Source organism: Triticum dicoccoides, chromosome 4A (assembly GCF_002162155.2).
Source record: "Triticum dicoccoides isolate Atlit2015 ecotype Zavitan chromosome 4A, WEW_v2.0, whole genome shotgun sequence".
NCBI classification, from domain to species: Eukaryota; Viridiplantae; Streptophyta; class Magnoliopsida; order Poales; family Poaceae; genus Triticum; species Triticum dicoccoides.
The window spans coordinates 539,291,445-539,312,305 of record NC_041386.1 but is presented as its reverse complement, the minus strand read 5'-3'; positions in this window follow the sequence as shown (position 1 = coordinate 539,312,305).

Sequence of the window (20,861 nt, the reverse complement as noted above, 5' to 3'; positions counted from 1 at the left end):
GGACGGGTGGCGCGCGGTGGTTGGCCGGGAATGGCGGCGGGGCGACGTGGCGAGCCGCTATAGGCCGGAGTGAGGTGGCGGCGGGCGTGGACACGTCCGGCGCGGCGCGGACACGTCCGGCGCGCGAGAGGAGGAGTTTTTTTTAGGGTTTCGGGGAGGAAGAAGATCTGAAAACGGAGGGGTCTATTTATAGGCATAAGTGGAGCTAGGAGAGTCCAAATGAGGTACGGTTTTCGGCCACGCGATCGTGATCAAACGCTCTAGGACATGGAGCAGAGTTTGGTGGGTTTTGGGCCAAATTGGAGGGGTGTTGGGCTGCAACACACACGAGGCCTATTCGGTCCCTCGGTTAACCGTTGGAGTACCAAACGAAGTCCAATTGATACGAAACTTGACAGGCGGTCTACCGGTAGTAAACCAAGGCCGCTTGGCAAGTCTCGGTCCAATCTGGAAATGTTTAATCCCCACACACGAAAAAAAGCTAGAAATGACCACCGGAGGAGAACGAAGCGCCGGAATGCAAAACGGACAACGGGGAAAATGCTCGAATGCATGAGATGAACAAGTATGCAAATGCAATGCACATGATGACATGATATGAGATGCATGACAAAGACAATAACACACGGAGACAAAGACCCGAACCCGAGAAATAAATATAACTTAACGCCGGAAACGGCAAGAGTTGGAGTACAAATTGGGAAAGTTATATCTGGGGCGTTACATTTGGCCATAGGCCGAGTGGCTTCTGAGCACTACTTTGAAGAAGTCCTTGAAGGCGCTCGCTCGATAGAGGCTTAGTGCTCGAAGAATATTATTTTCCAGTGACATGTAGTCCCATTGTACAAACAATGTTTTTTCTGAATTAATCAAGGCTGTATTTATACTTTTTCCTGAAAGTAGTATGATGCCTCCTGTGCGGCCGTTTGTATATATATGTATATAACCTGAAAGTTTGCAGTCGTCGGCTTCTGCCCCCACGCATATAATGCGGGGGTGTTCGCAAAAGATGCATATACACACTTGATCCAATGTCTTGGTCCGTTAAGGAGGTGATAGTGTAGCAAACAAGGCAATTGGACTATATTGCTTTAACACTTTCACTTAGCCATAGGAGTTTGACAGTGGGGCTACTATATAGCCCCTGGTACTTCTGCGCTCGTTCGAATATGGTGCGCGTACGTACATGACCGGGAAATGGCCCTTCGTTAATGCGAAGGAATCCCGAAGATTCCGATTAGTCATTGAGTGGTTGACTAGTCTCTCACTATATCATGACAGTCAATTTTCGGCTTTCTCTACTGAGGTGCTCATCCGGATGAACCAGGGCACAATCGCAGTAGTTCTCCCAGTGCTACCTTAGCCGATATAACGGAACGTAAGGTAACAAAACGTGGGAGCCGAGCAAACCCAACATTTGACCAAAGACATGATTCGGAGCTGATGCATATAGGGCCAAACTCGCGACGCCGAACACTCCCTAAGGTGTTTGGTCTTTATAACAGATATCGAGCTAAACAATGCCCTTTATAAGAAACCCCATGTGTCCAGGTACGTGCAAAATCCTGGCGTGGCCACATGCCAATAACGCCGGCATCCTTCTCGGTTGTATGGAGTATCCGGAGGATGTGAGAAACAAGAGACAGTAAAAAAGGTTTACGCAGGGTCTTAATCTAAAAAGAAACCTTCGGGCGGGTCCCTGCTGCACGTCTGCGCCTGTGTCTCCGTTGTGTCGTGTCCTGGACGGGTGTAGCACGATTGCAACCTGCAAAAGGAAAGAATTTAGGTGCCGAAAAGAAGAATAAGTTATTGGAATTCCAGAGAAGCCTAGTTGAGCCGGGCTGGCCATGATTATATGCGGGAAGCCCCTGATATCGTTTTATGAGGGTTCGAGAACCAATCTCATGCATGTATGATGGAACGCCGGACTCATCTAACCGTGTCCGCGGTCTTGATGACCTGCCATTTTTCTGGTTGGTGAGGCTGCCTAGTGTGCGGCTGTTAGAGCCGCCGCGCCCTCTTCCGTACGTGAAGGGTGGTTGGTATTTCCGCTAACTGTGATGACGCCTCGTGGACCGGGCATCTTGAGCTTGAGAAAAGCATAATGCGGTATTGCGTTAAAACGAGCGAAAGCCGCCCTTCCGAGTAGTGCTTGAAAATCACTTCGCAATGGAGCGATGTGAAAAGTTAACGTTTCACTTCGGATCGGGAGAACCGAATACCACCTCTAGTAGTAGAGAGCCCATACAGTGGGCCTCTTGGCCTGGTATTACTCCCTTGAAGGTAGTACTACTGTGGCTTATTTGTGTCAGGTCTATCCCCATTTTGCGGACTGTGTCTTGATATATCAGATTGAGATCACTGCCTCTGTCCATGAGGACCCTTGTGAAATGGTACCCATTTATTATTGGGTCTGACAACAAGGCCGTCAGTCCTTCACGCCGGATATGTGTATCATGATCCCTATGATCAAAAGTGATCGGGCAGGCCAACCAGGGGTTGGACCTAGGGGTGACGGGCTCTATGGCGCGTGTGTACCGGAGTGCGTGATTGCTTCTCCTCCTTGTCACATGGATCACGTTTACTGCTTTAACCTATGGTGGGAACTTTTTCTGTCCTTCGGTGCTTAGCTGGCGAGGTTCATCCTCGTCTTCGCTTGGTGTCTCTTCCCCTTTGTGTTCGGCGTTTAGCTTACCGGCCTGCTTGAAGACCCAACATTCTTTGTGGGTATGATTTGCAGGTTTGTCTGGGGTGCCGTGGATCTGACAGAGTTTGTCAAGAATTTTGTTTAGGACAGATTGTCCTTCTCTGCTGCCTTTGAAAGGCTTTTTCCGCTGACCTAGTCGGGAGCCCCTGAATCTGGCATTTACCGCCGTATTATCTGGGCTACCTTCTTTATTTCTACGCTTGTTTTTGTTGCGTCGTGATTTACCATTGACATCCCTTACTTCGGATGTGCTTGGGTCGCTGGTGCTGCTATGGGCCAACCAGCTGTCCTCGCCCGCACAAAAGCGGGTCATGGGGGTTGTTAGGGCTGCCATTGTTCTCGGTTTTTCTTGACCGAGGTGTCTGGCAAGCCATTCGTCTCGGACGCTGTGTTTAAAAGCTGCTAAGGCTTCGACGTCCGGACAGTCAACTATTTGGTTCTTCTTGGTGAGGAACCTGTTCCAAAGCTTTCGGATGGACTCTCCGGATTGTTGGATTATATGACTTAAATCGTCTGCATCCGGCGGTTGGACATAAGTCCCTTGAAAATTGGCCCGGAAAGCGTCCTTGAGCTCCTCCCAACTTCCAATTGAGTTTTCGGGGAGGCTTTTCAGCCAGTGCCTAGCTGGCCCTTTAAGCTTGAGGGGCAAGTATTTAATAGCATGGAGATCGTCTCCACGAGCCATATGAATATCGAGGATGAAGTCCTCTATCCAGACTCCAGGGTCTGTGGTTCCGTCGTATGCCTCTATGTTTACTGGTTAGAATCCTTCTGGGAATTCATGATCCAGCACCTCATCAGTGAAACATAGTGGCTGTGCGGCACCCCTGTATTGGGATGCGCCATAGTGTTCGGACGGTTGTTGTATTCGGTGATGGTTGTGTACCGTAGCGCGCTTCCTAGATCCATAGATGGATCTGGTCGCGCCGGATTTTTGACGCAGGTTCTCATGTAGATCGTGTGTTGACTTATGCGTGTCTTTGTTAGCCGCTCTATCGCGTTCACAGGGCGGTGGATCCGGCCGGTTGGCCGTATCACTTATCGGATGTATGGGCTCTAAGGCCTCGTCGTCGAATTACGGTAATAGCTTGTGCTTTGGATAGCTATTTGGGTGGTAGCTTCTACCATACTTTGTTACTTTGTTCCACTTACTGTTGAGCATATCTTGTGCGACCTTGAGCCTTTGCTTCTGTTTCTTCAGGCTCCTCGCTGTGGCAGTAAGCCTCCTGCGGAGGTTCTCTTGCTCCAAGTGTGTTTCCGGGATGATGGTTGTATCATCGTCCGGAATGTTTTCTTCCCTAGATGGGGATTGATGATGCTTATCTTCGGCGTCATCGTGTTCGGACGTCAGATCCGTACTATGTTTGCTGTTTGCATCTTGATCGTTTTCTACCATCGGGGTGGTGCAGTTGTCGTCTTTTCCGGAGTCGCGTGGACTATTGTTATCGCTGTTTTTGCTATGGTGGGACTTAGGGCGGCGCCGCTGACGTTGGCGCTTGGGTTGCTTCTTGGAGGGGTCATCCTCCGCTTTCTCGTCGCCATTGGCTTCGTTGGGGGTGTCCACCATGTACACGTCATGTGATGAAGAAGTGGTCCAGTGCCCTGTGGGTGCGGTTCCGATTCGTCTCCGGCTTCGTCGTCCATACCGTCAAAGTCCTCGGAGCCGAAGTCGAGCATGTCGGTTAAGTCGTCGACAGTGGCTACTAAGTGGTTGGTGGGTGGGCGGCGAATTTCTTCGTCGTCCGCATCCCATTCTAGCCGGACATAGTTCGGCCAAGGTTCTCCTGACAGGGAGAGAGACCTTAATGAATTTAGCACATCTCCAAAAGGTGAGTGCTGAAAGATATCCACGGAGGTGAACTCCATGATCGGCGCCCAGTCGGACTTGACAGGCGCGGATACGAGCGGCTCGGAGTCCGTGACCGAAGATGAATCCAATGGTTCGGTGACACGGCTCTCGTAAGAGGTGAGGTCAGTATCTGGCTCTATCGACGCTGAGAGTGCGGCCTCCATGGTGGGGTCCATCCCGCCGCTCTCGGATGGCGCGACTTGCTCCGGATTAAAGGCCGGAATAGCTGCGGATGCGATCTCCCGAACACCGTCCGACGACAAAGTTACGTCTTGCTCGTCGTGACTGCGTGGCGCGTCCGGCATGGGCTCGAATCCGTCGAGGATCAAGTCTCCGCGGATATCGGCGTGTAGTTCAAGTTTCCAAATCTGACCTGATGGCCAGGGGCGTAGCTCTCAATCTGCTCCAGATGGCCAAGCGAGTTGGCCAGCAGTGCAAAGCCACCGAATATGAAGATCTGTCCGGGGAGGAAAGCCTCACCCTGGACCGCATCGCTAGCGATGATCGAAGGAGCCATCGAGCCTTATGGTGACGACACAGTGGAACTCTCAATGAAAGCACCAATGTCGGTGTCAAAACCGGTGGATCTCGGGTAGGGGGTCCCGAACTATGCGTCTAAGGCGGATGGTAACAGGAGGCAGGGGACATGATATTTTACCCAGGTTCGGGACCTCTTGATAGAGGTAAAACCCTACGTCCTGCTTGATTGTTCTTGATGATATGAGTATTATAAGAGTAGATCTACCACGAGATCAGAGAGGCTAAACCCTAGAAGCTAGCATATGATATGATTGTATGTTGTCCTACGGACTAAAACCCTCTGGTTTATATAGACACCGGAGGGGGCTAGGGTTACACAAGGTCAGTTACAAAGGAGGAGATATACATATCCGTATTGCCTAGCTTGCCTTCCACGCTAAGTAGAGTCCCATCCGGACACGGGGAGAAGTCTTCAATCTTGTATCTTCATAGTCCAACAGTCCGGCCAAAGGATATAGTCCGGCTGTCCGGAGACCCCCTAATCCAGGACTCCCTCAGCGCTCGTGTCATCATTCTTCTTGCACTTGTACTCCGCCACCTCCATGGTCTCAAGGTCGACGGAGAACAACCATGCCTTTGCTGCCGCGGCGAGGACTACAGACCCCTTGTCGGCCACCAAAAAATCCAGGGCACCTCCAAAGTACTCCTCTTTGTATCCTACCAGCCGCTTGTAGCCTCCCTTAACTGGATACTCTTCTCAAGCATCGAGTCCTCCTCCATATCATAAAACAATGCTGCAAAGATCCGGACAGTGTTGGCATGCAAGAAAACAACATGAATCTTGTTGTACTAATGCTCTTCTCAAGCATCGAATCCTCCACGTCGGGCACGCTATAGACTTTGGTGTATCCATCAAAAAGCAGCAAGGCTCAATCGTCATGTCTGATACCCCAATACAGAAAATGCATTGTGCGTCCCAAGAAATAGAGAGATTCTGGACCATGAAGATCAAGGGACGACGGTCCATGGTACTCCTTGAGGTACCGGCCTGGTGGACGGTTCAAGACAAATCTACCATAGTGAGTGTAGTAGTAGAACACGTAGACCCTGGCCCTGCCAATATCCTCACATACCCGATCGTGCCTTTGGTAGAGCAGGTAGTGTCGTGGATCTAAGACTGACAGTAGAATGGGGGGTAGGTATGAGGAGGCAAGATCCTAGCTATGGAGTAGTTGTACACATGAGTTTTACGAGTTCAGGCCCTTCTCGGAGGAAGTAACAGCCCTGCGTCTCGGTGCCCTGAGGCGGTCGACTGGATTATATGTGTGTGTGAGTTTACAAAAGATGCGAACCCTTGTCCCAGAGGAGGGGGGTGGCTTATATAGAGTGCGCCAGGACCCCAGCTCTCCTCCATTACACAAGGTTCAATGTTCATAAAGGAGGAGCATTACTGGTAACGTCCGAAGTAAAGTGCTATAAATGCCCATAAAGCTATGGTTTAAACCCCGACCGTTGCGGAGTGAAGGGCTTCTCATCTTCTGGTGGTCGAGTGTCTTCAAGGTGGTCGAGTGAACACATCTTCATGGTCGAGTGGATGATGGTTTCTCTTCGACTGTTTCTGATTCTTTGTAGAGATGTCATTGGGGAGGGTATGTTGGACAGATCCATGACCCTACCCTAGGTACATAGCTTCATCATTAGCCCCCGAATGGATCAGGGTTTGAGTGAGGAAGGAGTTGGGAACACTTCCGACTCATTCTTTGTGCTATGAGCATATCTTGTTCTGGAACAATGAACTGAGGAGACGACGTCGACTCCTTTTTCAGTCGCCTTGGTCCATTCTTGGTTTTTGTCAAGTGAATTTTCACGGCAAAACTCTGAATGATAATGTAGAGGACGTTTTCAGTCTGGCAAGTTGCTCTGCTCTCCGCGGATTTTGCGGGATTCGAATTTTGGGGAAGCACGCCGGACGGGCAAAACCGTGGTAATCGGGACGGATTAGGCAAGTCTCCTTGATCTCCGCGCCACCTTTTTCGCCACGTACTGCGCGCACGACTGTTGCGGGATTTGTTTAGATCGTCTGGGTCCACCAGTCAGTCACTCGGGGAATGACCTTATAAAAGGCACCGAACCAGGCCTCTGCCCCGTGCGCTCCCATTCTCTTCTCTTCTTCCTCCGACCTCTCCGCCATGCTCGCATCTGCTCTTGTCGCTGGACCCTCGCTCGAACTCGATCCGTCGCCATGGGAGAAGAGAGGACGGTGGCGCTGGAGCACGTGAAGAAGGCGACCGCGAAGGTGAAGGGCAAGCGGACCAGCCGGGGCGGATCCTCGTCGAGATCCGGCCTGCCGCCGGGCTGGATCCAGGGCGACTGGATCCGCTCGACGATCACCCAGGACGACCTCGACGACCTGGTGGAGGGCGGACTGATCCCCCACAAGTCAGCATGGCTCCCGGGGAACGAGACCGAGCCACAGCCAAGGGAGGGTGAGTGTGTTCTCCTTGCCACCCATGTAGATCGCGGATTCTCATTGCCTCCCCATCCTTTCTTCCGGGGCTTTTTGAACTTCTTTGGGGCTCAGCTCCACCATTTCACTCCAAACACCATAGTCTATCTGGCCGCTTTCATTTCAATGTGTGAAAAATTCTTGGGCTGTCGACCGCACTGGGGTCTTTTCAAACACATCTTCACCTACCGCTCCCAGTCGGTCAAAAAGGCCAATCCGAGTGATGAGAGGACGCAAGTGATCCAGATGTGCGGGGGCCTGGGGATCCAGATGAGGAGCAAGAGCACCTTCCCAGCAATGATCCTTCCCGACTCGGTCCGGGGCTAGTAGTCGACTTGGTTTTATTGTAAGGACTAGCCGACCCCAGGTCAGTCGACTGGACTTCCTCCCTTTTCTTTGGCTCGAGTGGAGAAGCCCGCCCCCTGAAGGTGGTTCCAGAAGAGAAGGCGCAAGTCAAGGTGTTGGTCGAGCGGGTCGTCCAACTCGTCCATGACGGGGTGACCGGGATGGACCTCCTGGAGGTCTTTCTCGGTCGACGCATCCAACACCTTCAGGCACGTGATCATCCGATGTGGATGTACTCTGGGCTCGAGGATTCCACTCGGATCCACCCGGAGGATGTCAGCGAGGATGTTGGGGATCGTAGCAGAAATTAAAAAATTTCTACGCATCACCAAGATCAATCTATGGAGTATTCTAGCAACAAGGGGAATAGGAGTGCATCTACATACCCTTGTAGATCGCGAGCGGAAGCGTTCAAGTGAACGGGGATGATGGAGTCGTACTCGCCGTGATCCAAATCACCGATGACCAAGTGCCGAACGGACAGCACCTCCGCGTTCAACACATGTACGGTTGGGAAGACGTCTCCTCCTTCTTAATCCAGCAAGGGGGAAGGAGAGGTTGATGAAGATCCAGCAGCACGGCGGCGTGGTGGTGGATGCAGCAGGATCCCGGCAGGTCTTCGCCAAGCACAAGCGGGGAGGAGAGGTGTTACGGAGGGAGAGGGAGGCGCCAAGAGCAAGGTGCGGCTGCCCTTCCTCCCTTCCACTATATATAGGGGCTAGGGGGGCGCATGCCCCCTTGGAGATCCCATCTAAAAGGGGGGCGGCGGCGGCCCCTGGGGGCAACGGCCCCCTTAGGGTTTCCAACCAGGGGGGCGCATGCCCCCTCGGGGGGGGGCAACGGCCCCTAGGGTTTCCAACCCTAAGCGCCTTGGGCCCTTGGGTGCGGCGCACCAGCCCGTCAGGGGCTGGTTCCCACGCCACTTCAGCCCATGGGGACCTCCGGGATAGGTGACCCCATCCGGTGGACCCCCGGGACCCTTCCGGTGGTCCCGGTACAATACCGGTAACCCCCGAAACCTTCCCGCTGGCCGAAACTGGACTTCCTATATATAAATCTTTACCTCCGGAACATTCCGGAACTCCTCGTGACGTCCAAGATCTCATCCAGGACTCCAAACAACTTTCGGGTTACTGCATACTAATATCTCTACAACCCTAGAGTCATCGAACCTTAAGTGTGTAGACCCTACGGGTTCGGGAGACATGCAGACATGACCGAGACGCCTCTCTGGTCAATAACCAACAGTGGGATCTGGATACCCATGTTGGCTCCCACATGCTCCTCGATGATCCCATCAGATGAACCACGATGTCGAGGACTTAATCAATCCCGTATACAATTCCCTTTGTCAATCGGTACGTTACTTGTCCGAGACTCGATCGTCGGTATCCCAATACCTTGTTCAGTCTTGTTACTGGCAAGTCACTTTACTCATACCGTAATGCATGATCCGGCGATCAACCACTTGATCACATTGAGCTCATTACGATGATGCATTACCGAGTGGGCCCAGAGATACCTCTCCGTCATACGGAGTGACAAATCCCAGTCTCGATTCGTGCCAACCCAACAGACACTTTCAGAGATACCTGTAATGTACCTTTATAGTCACCCAGTTACATTGTGACGTTTGGCACACCCAAGGTACTCCTACGGTATCCGGGAGTTGCACAATCTCATGGTCTAAGGAAATGATACTTGACATTCAGAAAAGCTACAGCAAACGAACTACACGATCTTTGAGCTAAGCTTAGGATTGGGTCTTGTCCATCACATCATTCTCCTAATGATGTGATACCGTTATCAATGACATCTAATGTCCATAGTTAGGAAACCATGACTATCTTTTGATCAACGAGCTAGTCAACTAGAGGCTCACTAGGGACGTGTTGTGGTCTATGTATTCACACATGTATTACGATTTCCCGGATAACACAATTATAGCATGAACAATAGACAATTATCATGAACAAAGAAATATAATAATAACCATTTTATTATTGCCTCTAGGGCATATTTCCAACAGTCTCCCACTTGCACTAGAGTCAATATTCTAGTTACATTGTGATGAATCGAACACCCATGCAGTTCTGGTGTTGATCATGTTTTGCTCTAGGGAGAGGTTTAGTCAACGGATCTGCTACATTCAGGTCCGTATGTACTTTACAAATTTCTATGTCTCCGTTTTGAACACTTTCACGAATGGAGTTGAAGCGACGCTTGATATGCCTGGTCTTCCTGTGAAACCTGAGCTCCTTGGCAAGGGCAATAGCTCCAGTGTTGTCACAGAAGAGAGTCATCGGCCCCGACGCATTGGGTATGACTCCTAGGTCGGTGATGAACTCCTTCACCCAGATTGCTTCTTGTGCTGCCTCCGAGGCTGCCATGTATTCTGCTTCACATGTAGATCCCGCCACGACGCTTTGCTTGCAACTGCACCAGCTTACTGCCCCACCATTCAAAATATACACGTATCCGGTTTGTGACTTAGAGTCATCCAGATCTGTGTCGAAGCTAGCATCAACGTAACCCTTTACGACGAGCTCTTCGCCACCTCCATAAACGAGAAACATATCCTTGGTCCTTTTCAGGTACTTCAGGATGTTTTTGACCGCTGTCCAGTGTTCCTTGCCGGGATTACTTTGGTACCTACCTACCAAACTTACGGCAAGGTTTACATCAGGTCTGGTACACAACATGGCATACATAATAGACCTTATGGCTGAGGCATAGGGGATGACACTCATCTCTTCTATATCTTCTGTCGTGGTCGGGCATTGAGCCGTGCTCAATCGCACACCTTGCGATACAGGCAAGAACCCCTTCTTGGACTGATCCATATTGAACTTCTTCAATATCTTGTCAAGGTACGTACTTTGTGAAAGACCGATGAGGCGTCTCGATCTATCTCTATAGATCTTGATGCCTAATATATAAGCAGCTTCTCCAAGGTCCTTCATTGAAAAACACTTGTTTAAATAGGCCTTTATGCTTTCCAAGAATTCTATATCATTTCCCATCAATAGTATGTCATCCACATATAATATGAGAAATTCTACAGAGCTCCCACTCACTTTCTTGTAAACGCAAGCTTCTCCATAAGTCTGCATAAACCCAAACGCTTTGATCATCTCATCAAAGCGAATGTTCCAACTCCGAGATGCTTGCACCAGCCCATAGATTGAGCGTTGGAGCTTGCACACCTTGTTAGCATTCTTAGGATCGACAAAACCTTCCGGCTGCATCATATACAATTCTTCCTTAAGAAAGCCATTAAGGAATGCCGTTTTGACGTCCATTTGCCAAATCTCATAATCATATAATGCGGCAATTGCTAACATGATTCGGACGGACTTCAGCTTCTCTACGGGTGAGAAAGTCTCATCGTAGTCAACCCCTTGAACTTGTCGATAACCCTTAGCGACAAGTCGAGCCTTATAGATGGTCACATTACCATCCGCGTCTGTCTTCTTCTTAAAGATCCATTTATTTTCTATGGCTCGCCGATCTTCGGGCAAGTCAATCAAAGTCCATACTTTGTTTTCATACATGGATTCTATCTCGGATTTCATGGCTTCTAGCCATTTGTCAGAATCTGGGCCCGCCATCGCTTCTTCATAGTTCGAAGGTTCACCGTTGTCCAACAACATGATTTCCAAGACAGGGTTGCCGTACCACTCTGGTGCGGAGCGTGTCCTTGTGGACCTACGAAGTTCAGTAGGAGCTTGATCCGAAGTATCTTGATCATCATCATTAACTTCCTCTCTAATCGGTGCAGGCACCACAGGAACATTTTCCTGAGCTGCGCCACTTACCGGTTCAAGAGGTAATACTTCATCAAGTTCTACCTTCCTCCCACTTATTTCTTTCGAGAGAAACTCTTTCTCTAGAAAGGACCCATTCTTGGCAACAAAGATCTTGCCTTCGGATCTGAGGTAGAAGGTATACCCAACAGTTTCTTTAGGGTATCCTATGAAGACGCATTTTTCCGACTTGGGTTCGAGCTTTTTAGGTTGAAGTTTCTTGACATAAGCATCGCATCCCCAAACTTTTAGAAACGACAGCTTAGGTTTCTTCCCAAACCATAATTCATACGGTGTCATCTCAACGGATTTCGACGGAGCCCTATTTAAAGTGAATGCGGCAGTCTCTAAAGCATAGCCCCAAAATGATAGCGGTAAATCGTAAGAGACATCATAGGTCACACCATATCTAATAGAGTGCGATTACGACGTTCGGACACACCATTACGCTGAGGTGTTCCAGGCGGCGTTAGTTGTGAAACTATTCCACATTTTCTTAAGTGTGTGCCAAATTCGTGACTCGAGTATTCTCCCCCATGATCTGATCGCAAGAACTTGATTTTCCTATCATGTTGATTCTCAACCTCACTCTGAAATTCCTTGAACTTTTCAAAGGTCTCAGACTTGTGTTTCATTAAGTAGACATACCCATATCTACTCAAGTCATCAGTGAGGGTGAGAACATAACGATAGCCACCGCGAGCCTCAACACTCATTGGACCGCACACATCGGTATGTATGATTTCCAATAAGTTGGTTGCTCGCTCGATTGTTCCTGAGAACAGAGTCTTGGTCATTTTACCCATGAGGCATGGTTCGCACGTGTCAAATGATTCGTAATCAAGAGACTCTAAAAGTCCATCTGCATGGAGCTTCTTCATGCGTTTGACACCTATGTGACCAAGGCGGCAGTGCCACAAGTATGTGGGACTATCATTATCAACATTACATCTTTTGGTATTCACACTATGAATATGTGTAGCATTACGCTCGATATTAATTAAGAATAAACCATTCACCATTGGAGCATGACCATAAAACATATCTCTCATATAAATAGAACAACCATTATTCTCGGATTTAAATGAGTAGCCATCTCGAATTAAACGAGATCCTGATACAATGTTCATGCTCAAAGCTGGCACTAAATAACAATTATTGAGGTTTAAAACTAATCTCGTAGGTAAATGTAGAGGTAGCGTGCCGACGGCGATCACATCAACCTTGGAACCATTCCCGACGCGCATCGTCACCTCGTCCTTCGCTAGTCTCCGCTTATTCCGCAGCTCCTGCTTTGAGTTACAAATGTGAGCAACCGCACCGGTATCAAATACCCAGGAGCTACTACGAGTACTGGTAAGGTACACATCAATTACATGTATATCACATATACCTTTCGTGATGCCGGCCTTCTTGTCCGCTAAGTATTTGGGGCAGTTCCGCTTCCAGTGACCACTTCCCTTGCAATAAAAACACTCAGTCTCGGGCTTGGGTCCATTCTTTGGCTTCTTCCCGGCAGCTTGCTTACCGGGCGCGGCAACTCCCTTGCCGTCCTTCTTGAAGTTCTTCTTACCCTTGCCTTTCTTGAACTTAGTGGTTTTATTCACCATCCACACTTGATGTTCCTTTTTGACTTCTACCTCTGCTGATTTCAGCATTGTAAATACTTCAGGAATGGTCTTTTCCATCCCCTGCATATTGAAGTTCATCACAAAGCTCTTGTAGCTCGGTGGAAGCGACTGAAGGATTCTGTCAATGACCGTGTCATCCGGGAGATTAACTCCCAGCTGAGTCAAGCGGTTATGCAACCCAGACATTTTGAGTATGTGCTCGCTGACAGAACTATTTTCCTCCATCTTACAGCTGAAGAACTTGTCGGAGACTTCATATCTCTCGACCCGGGCATGAGCTTGAAAAACCATTTTCAGCTCTTCGAACATTTCATATGCTCCGTGTCCCTCAAAACGCTTTTGGAGCCCCGGTTCTAAGCTGTAAAGCATGCCGCACTGAACGAGGGAGTAATCATCAGCACGTGTCTGCCAAGCGTTCATAACGTCTTGGTTCTGTGGGACGGGTGCGTCACCTAGCGGTGCTTCTAGGACATAATCTTTCTTGGCAGCTATGAGGATGATCCTCAGGTTCCGGACCCAGTCCGTATAGTTGCCGCCATCGTCTTTCAGCTTGGTTTTCTCTAGGAACGCGTTGAAGTTGAGGACAATGTGGGCCATTTGATCTACAAGACATATTGTAAAGATTTTAGACTAAGTTCATGATAATTAAGTTCATCTAATCAAATTATTAAATGAACTCCCAATCAGATAAACATCCCTCCAGTCATCTAAGTATAACATGATCCGAGTTAACTAGGACGTGTCCGATCATCACGTGAGACGGACTAGTCAACATCGGTGAACATCTTCATGTTGATCGTATCTTCTATACGACTCATGCTCGACCTTTCGGTCTTCTGTGTTCCGAGGCCATGTCTGTACATGCCAGGCTCGTCAAGTCAACCTAAGTGTATTGCGTGTGTAAATCTGTCTTACACCCGTTGTATTCGAACGTTAGAATCTATCACACCCGATCATCATGTGGTGCTTTGAAACAACGAACCTTCGCAACGGTGCACAGTTAGGGGGAACACTTTCCTGAAATTATTACGAGGGATCATCTTATTTAAGCTACCGTCATTCTAAGCAAATAAGATGTAAAACATGATAAACATCACATGCAATCAAATAGTGACATGATATGGCCAATATCATTTGCTCCTTTGATCTCCATCTTCGGGGCTCCATGATCATCGTTGTCACCGGCATGCCACCATGATCTCCATCATCATGATCTCCATCATCGTGTCTTCTTGAAGTTGTCTCGTCATCTATTACTTCTACTACTATGGCTAATACTTTAGCAATAAAGTAAAGTAATTACATGACGTTTATGTTGACACGCAGGTCATAGATAAATAAAGACAACTCCTATGGCTCCTGCCGGTTGTCATACTCATCGACATGCAAGTCGTGATTCCTATTACAAGAACATGATCAATCTCATACATCACATATATCATTCATCATTCATCACAACCTTTGGCCATATCACATCACAAAACACTTGCTGCAAAAACAAGTTAGACGTCCTCTAATTGTTGTTGTAAGTTTTTACGTGGCTGCTATAGGTTTCTAGCAAGAACGTTTCTTACCTATGCCAAAACCACAACGTGAATTGCCAATTTCTATTTACCCTTCATAAAGACCCTGTTCATCGAATCCGATCCGACTAAAGTGGGAGAGACAGACACCCGCCAGCCACCTTATGCAACTAGTGCATGTCAGTCGATGGAACCGGTCTCATGTAAGCGTACGTGTAAGGTTGGTCCGGGCCGCTTCATCCCACGATGCCGCCGAATCAAGATAAGACTAGTAACGGCAAGCAAATTGACAATATCGACGCCCACAACTACTTTGTGTTCTACCCGTGCATAGTAACTACGCATAGACCTAGCTCATGATGCCACTGTTGGGGATCGTAGCAGAAATTAAAAAAATTCTACGCATCACCAAGATCAATCTATGGAGTATTCTAGCAATGAGGGGAATAGGAGTACATCTACATACCCTTGATCGCGAGCGGAAGCATTCAAGTGAACGGGGATGATGGAGTCGTACTCGCCGTGATCCAAATCACCGATGACCAAGTGTCGAACGGACAGCACCTCCACGTTCAACACACGTACGGTTGGGAAGACGTCTCCTCCTTCTTGATCCAGCAAGGGGGAAGGAGAGGTTGATGAAGATCCAGCAGCACGACGGTGTGGTGGTGGATGCAGCAGGATCCCGGCAGGGCTTCCCCAAGCACAAGCGGGGAGGAGAGGTGTTACGGAGGGAGAGAGAGGCGCCAAGAGCAAGGTGCGGCTGCCCTCCCTCCCTTCCACTATATATAGGGGCTAGGGGGGCACATGCCCCCTTGGAGATCCCATCTAAAAGGGGGGGCGGCGGCCCTGGGGGCAACGACCCCCTTAGGGTTTCCAACCAGGGGGGGGCATGCCCCCTCGGGGGGGCAACGGCCCCCTAGGGTTTCCAATCCTAGGCGCCTTGGGCCCTTGGGTGGGGGCACCAGCCCATCAGGGGCTGGTTCCCACGCCACTTCAGCCCATGGGGCCCTCCGGGATAGGTGGCCCCATCCGGTGGACCCCCGGGACCCTTCCAGTGGTCCCGGTACAATACCGGTAACCCCCGAAACCTTCCCGCTGGCCGAAGCTGGACTTCCTGTATATAAATCTTTACCTACGGACCATTCCGGAACTCCTCGTGACGTCCGGGATCTCATCCGGGACTCCGAACAACTTTCGGGTTACTGCATACTAATATCTCTACAACCCTATTGTCATCGAACCTTAACTGTGTAGACCCTACGGGTTCGGGAGACAAGCAGACATGACCGAGACGCCTCTCCAGTCAATAACCAACAGCTGGATCTGGATACCCATGTTGGCTCCCACATGGTCCTCGATGATCTCATCGGATGAACCACGATGTCGAGGACTTAATCAATCCCGTATACAATTCCCTTTGTCAATCGGTACGTTACTTGTCCGAGACTCGATCGTCGGTATCCCAATACGTTGTTCAGTCTCGTTACCGGCAAGTCACTTTACTTGTACCGTAATGCATGATCCCGCGATCAACCACTTGATCACATTGAGCTCATTATGATGATGCATTACCGAGTGGGCTCAGAGATACCTCTCCGTCATACGGAGTGACAAATCCCAGTCTCGATTCGTGCCAACCCAACAGACACTTTCGGAGATACCTATAATGTACCTTTACAGTCACCCAGTTACATTGTGACGTTTGGCACACCCAAGGTACTCCTACGGTATCCGAGAGTTGCACAATCTCATGGTCTAAGGAAATGATACTTGACATTCAGAAAAGCTACAGCAAACGAACTACATGATCTTTGAGCTAAGCTTAGGATTGGGTCTTGTCCATCACATCATTCTCCTAATGATGTGATCCCGTTATCAATGACATCTAATGTCCATAGTCAGGAAACCATGACTATCTTTTGATCAACGAGCTAGTCAACTAGAGGCTCACTAGGGACGTGTTGTGGTCTATGTATTCACACATGTATTACGATTTCCCGAATAACACAATTATAGCATGAACAATAGACAATTATCATGAACAAATAAATATAATAATAACCATTTTATTATTGCCTCTAGGGCATATTTTCAACAGAGGACACCTTGGAGAAGTGGCTGATGGGGATCACCAGCAACAAAGACAACCCTCGGGGGTCTAGGAGGGTGATTCTATTCGACCACTCGCGTCAGCCGGAGCAGGTATGATTCTGTTTTATCAAGTATCTTTCCAATTCACTGTGTGACATCTTGTTGATGGTCGACTGAATTTCTTTTGATCATTGTCTTTTCAGGCCCTCATCGACATGTACTCAATGCCCAACGGAGTGCAGGAGCAAGACGTTGAGGAAGGAGCGAGCGGGGGCGAGAGCGGCGAAGGGTACTCGGATGCCGAGGAGGACGAGGAGAGCGACGAATTGACTGATGATGAAGAGGCCGACTCGCCTCCTCGCAGGGAGAGGAGATCCAAACACGCTCACGACCAGGCGAGCGCTCCGGGCCTGGTGGCCGCGCCGATTGGGCAGTCTTCGAAGCGTCCCAGGATGTCTTCCCCAACACCGACTAAGAAGGCTCTGAAGCAGCCCAAAGTTGTGCCGCCTCTAGCGCCGAAAGAACCGAAAGCCACCTCCTCCAAGCTGCCAAAGGCTTTGCCCAGGATCAAAGGACTGTCCCTACTATCTTCGGGTAATCATCTGACTTGTTCTTTTCGTCGACTCGAATAATAGAACGTAACCGACTGGATGCGGGTCTTTGCAGTGCTGCTATGTCAGGAACCTCTTCTCTCCAGTACCGAGACGAGGAGATGGAAGACGCGGTTACCTCTAACCTAGGTAGAAACTGTTATGATCTTGTTCTTGATTCCTTAGTCGATTGCATTCTAGTGGTTCACTTGGGGTCGAATTATCTGTCTTGCAGCTCCACCCAACGTCATCGATCTTCTAGATGACAACGAAGATGTGGCTCTTAAGCCCAGGAAGAGCAAGAAGGTAGCAGCTGGTAAGACGTCTCGGCAAGGGCCAACAACAACACCGCCCGTCCGTCAACCTGAACACACGGGCAGGGCCTCTGTCACCTTCGCTGCACCCTTGTCGAGTGAGCACCATGCACCATTGACTGCACCGGTGATTCCTTTAGTCGTCCAACTCCACGCCACGGAGCTCCAAGCTGCCACACCTGGGTCGTCTGCTCTCTTTTTCACCAGCTACCCCGTCCCGGACAACCAGTCGGAAGTGGCTGCGAAAGCCATCCGACAGGCTGATGTGATGATGGAGCGGGTGAAGACGGTGCATGAGAATAGCCAGGCTGCCTACAACGCCAGTGCTGCTCTTCGGGCCAACGTCCAGGTAAGTAGACTTTCTGTCTGCTCTCGTTCTATGAGGATATGCTACCCAGAAAAATTTCTTCTACACAATCTCCTGTTGTTTGCGTCGAATCAGAGCACCCACTGGGTGTTTTGTTGTTTTTGGTAGTTGCGCACTTCCACTCGGTCTGGGCAAGTGGGATCTGAACCAGTGGGGGCACGCTGAGTGCACTCACTGGGTGTAGTCCCCGAGACCGCGGTCGACTGCTGGTAGTCGACTGGGGTCTGAGTTCTACCTTCCTTTCTTTTCCTTTTCTTCCACTCGACTCAGGCGGACCGGTCGAATAGGATCTGAACCAGTGAGGGCACGCCAAGTGCACCCACTGGGTATAGTCCCCAAGACCGCAGTCGACTGCTGGCAGTCGACTGTGGTCAGAACAGCTTTTTTTTGCTTGGTCTGGGTGGACCGGTCGAGTTGGGTCTTAATCAGCAGGGGCACGCCAAGTGCACCCGCTGGGTGTAGCCCCCCGAGACTGTAGTCGACTGTGTTCAGTCGGCAGGGGTCTAAGCGAACTTCTTTAGGTTTTATTCACTCGGAAGTAAACAACCTTTGATCTTATCAACCTTTGCCTTCTGCAGAAGTCTTGTACTCTTATCTCCAAGTTTGCTGAACTTGAGGAGAAGCAGAGGCAACTCAACCTCGACTTGGAATTGGCCCAGCAGAATCTGAAGAAAGCTCAAGACGAAGCTGCTGGTATGGAAGGTAATTGGCTATCGACTGACTTTCAATATATTTCTTTGATCTCTTGTTTGATTCGATTGCTTCTTTTGCAGAGAAAATGAAGTTGGCTCTGGAGAAGAAGGACTCAGACCTCGCCGCCGCGCAAAAAGCAGCAGAAGATAAAACTGCCCTCGCGGACCAGAAGCTTGCTTCAGTCGGAACGCTGGAAGGGGAGGTGAACAAACTGAAATATTGCCTCAATGAAGCTAACCGTGAAGTGACTAGTCTGAAAAAGGACAAGGTTGCCCTGAACGAAAAGCTGGAGTCCGCGATCCGCAAGAGGAATGACACGGAAGCTTATCGGAGGACTCTTGCCAAGAATCTCTATCTCACACTGGAAGGTATTTCTTTTAAACCGACTGTGTTGATGCTTGCGATCAGATCCTGCTCGGTCGATTCACTAATTTTTGGCTGCAGAATTCTGCCAAGACTTCAACGAGGAAACTGGAAAGGCGAGACGGGTCTGGACCCTATCGCTTCTCTAGTTTGTGACGAAACCGCAATGAACATGCTCCGCCTGGAGTCCCGTATCGCCAGCGCCACAAGCTACCTCGTGCGTCTAAAGGAGGTAGTCTCCCGAATCGACTCATCGCTTTGGCCGAGGGCGACGCTCCAAAATGACCTGGAATCCCTGATGGCTCGACTGAACGAGATCCTTGACCGAGTGCAAGAATGGAAAAAGTCCTCCGCCCGGTGTGGTGCTGACGTGGCGCTGTCCTTGGTGCGAGTCCATTGCAAGGAGGCTCATGAAGACAAGCTGGCTGCGATCAAAGTCGCTAACACCAAAAAGCATGACTTCCAGTCCTTCATGGAGACTTTCATTGTTGCCGCTACTCGGATTGCTGATGGGATCGACCTGGACTCATTCGTGGAGCCTGCCAGCCCTCCTCCTGCCGAGTGAACAACTTATGAGACTTGAATCTGCTTTAAATTTGCCTCAGAATGCCGAGTGATTGTTGTAACCGTTAAACTCTTTCGGGCTTGATGCCCGAATACTTTTGATTTGCTGCTTGGAACTCTAGGATTTATCCGAATTTGGTTTATCTCCGAATGTGGTTGCGTTTTGCCTTCGAATGGACTTTGTTCACTGCTTGGAATAGTCCTTGCGCTGGAGGTGCAGCTCTGAAATGGTGGCTCCAGTCGACCTGCGCTTCGTCGTCCTTGCGGATAGGGATGGGGCGCACGTTGTACTTGTGCCGTAGTTCCGAAGGAGAAGGTTGCGGTCGACCTGCACCTCGTCGCCCTTGCGGATATGGATGGAGCGCACGTTGTACTTGTGTCATAGCTCCGAAGGAGAAGGTTGCAGTCGACCTACACCTTGTCATCCTTGCGGATGGGGATGGAGCGTATGTTGTACTTGTGCCGTAGCTCCGAAGGAGAAGGTTGCAGTCGACCTGCACCTCGCCGTCCTTGCGGATGGGGATGGAGCGTACGTTGTACTTGGGCCATAGCTCCGAAGGAGAAGGGATATGTTTCAAACTTAGGCGGGTACTGGACTGCAGCTAAGCCTCCGAGTGGGAGGATTTCTCTCCACTCAATAGGGATATGTTTCAAACTTAGGCGAGTATTGGACTGCAGCTAAGCCTCTGAGTGAGAGAACTTAAGCGAGTACTAGACTGCAGCTAAGCCCCCGAGTGGGAGGATTGCTCTCCACTCGGTAGGATTTTTTCAAACTTAGGCAAGTACTGGACTGCATCTAAGCCTCTGAGTGAGAGAACTTAGGCAAGTGCTGGACTGCAGCTAAGCCCCCCGAGTGGGAGGATTGCTCTCCACTCGGTAGGATTTTTTCGAACTTAGGCGAGTATTGGACTGCAGCTAAGCCTCTGAGTGAGAGAACTTAGGCGAGTGATGGACTGCAGCTAAGCCCCCGAGTGGGAGGATTGCTCTCCACTCGGTAGGATTTTTTCAAACTTAGGCGAGTACTGGACT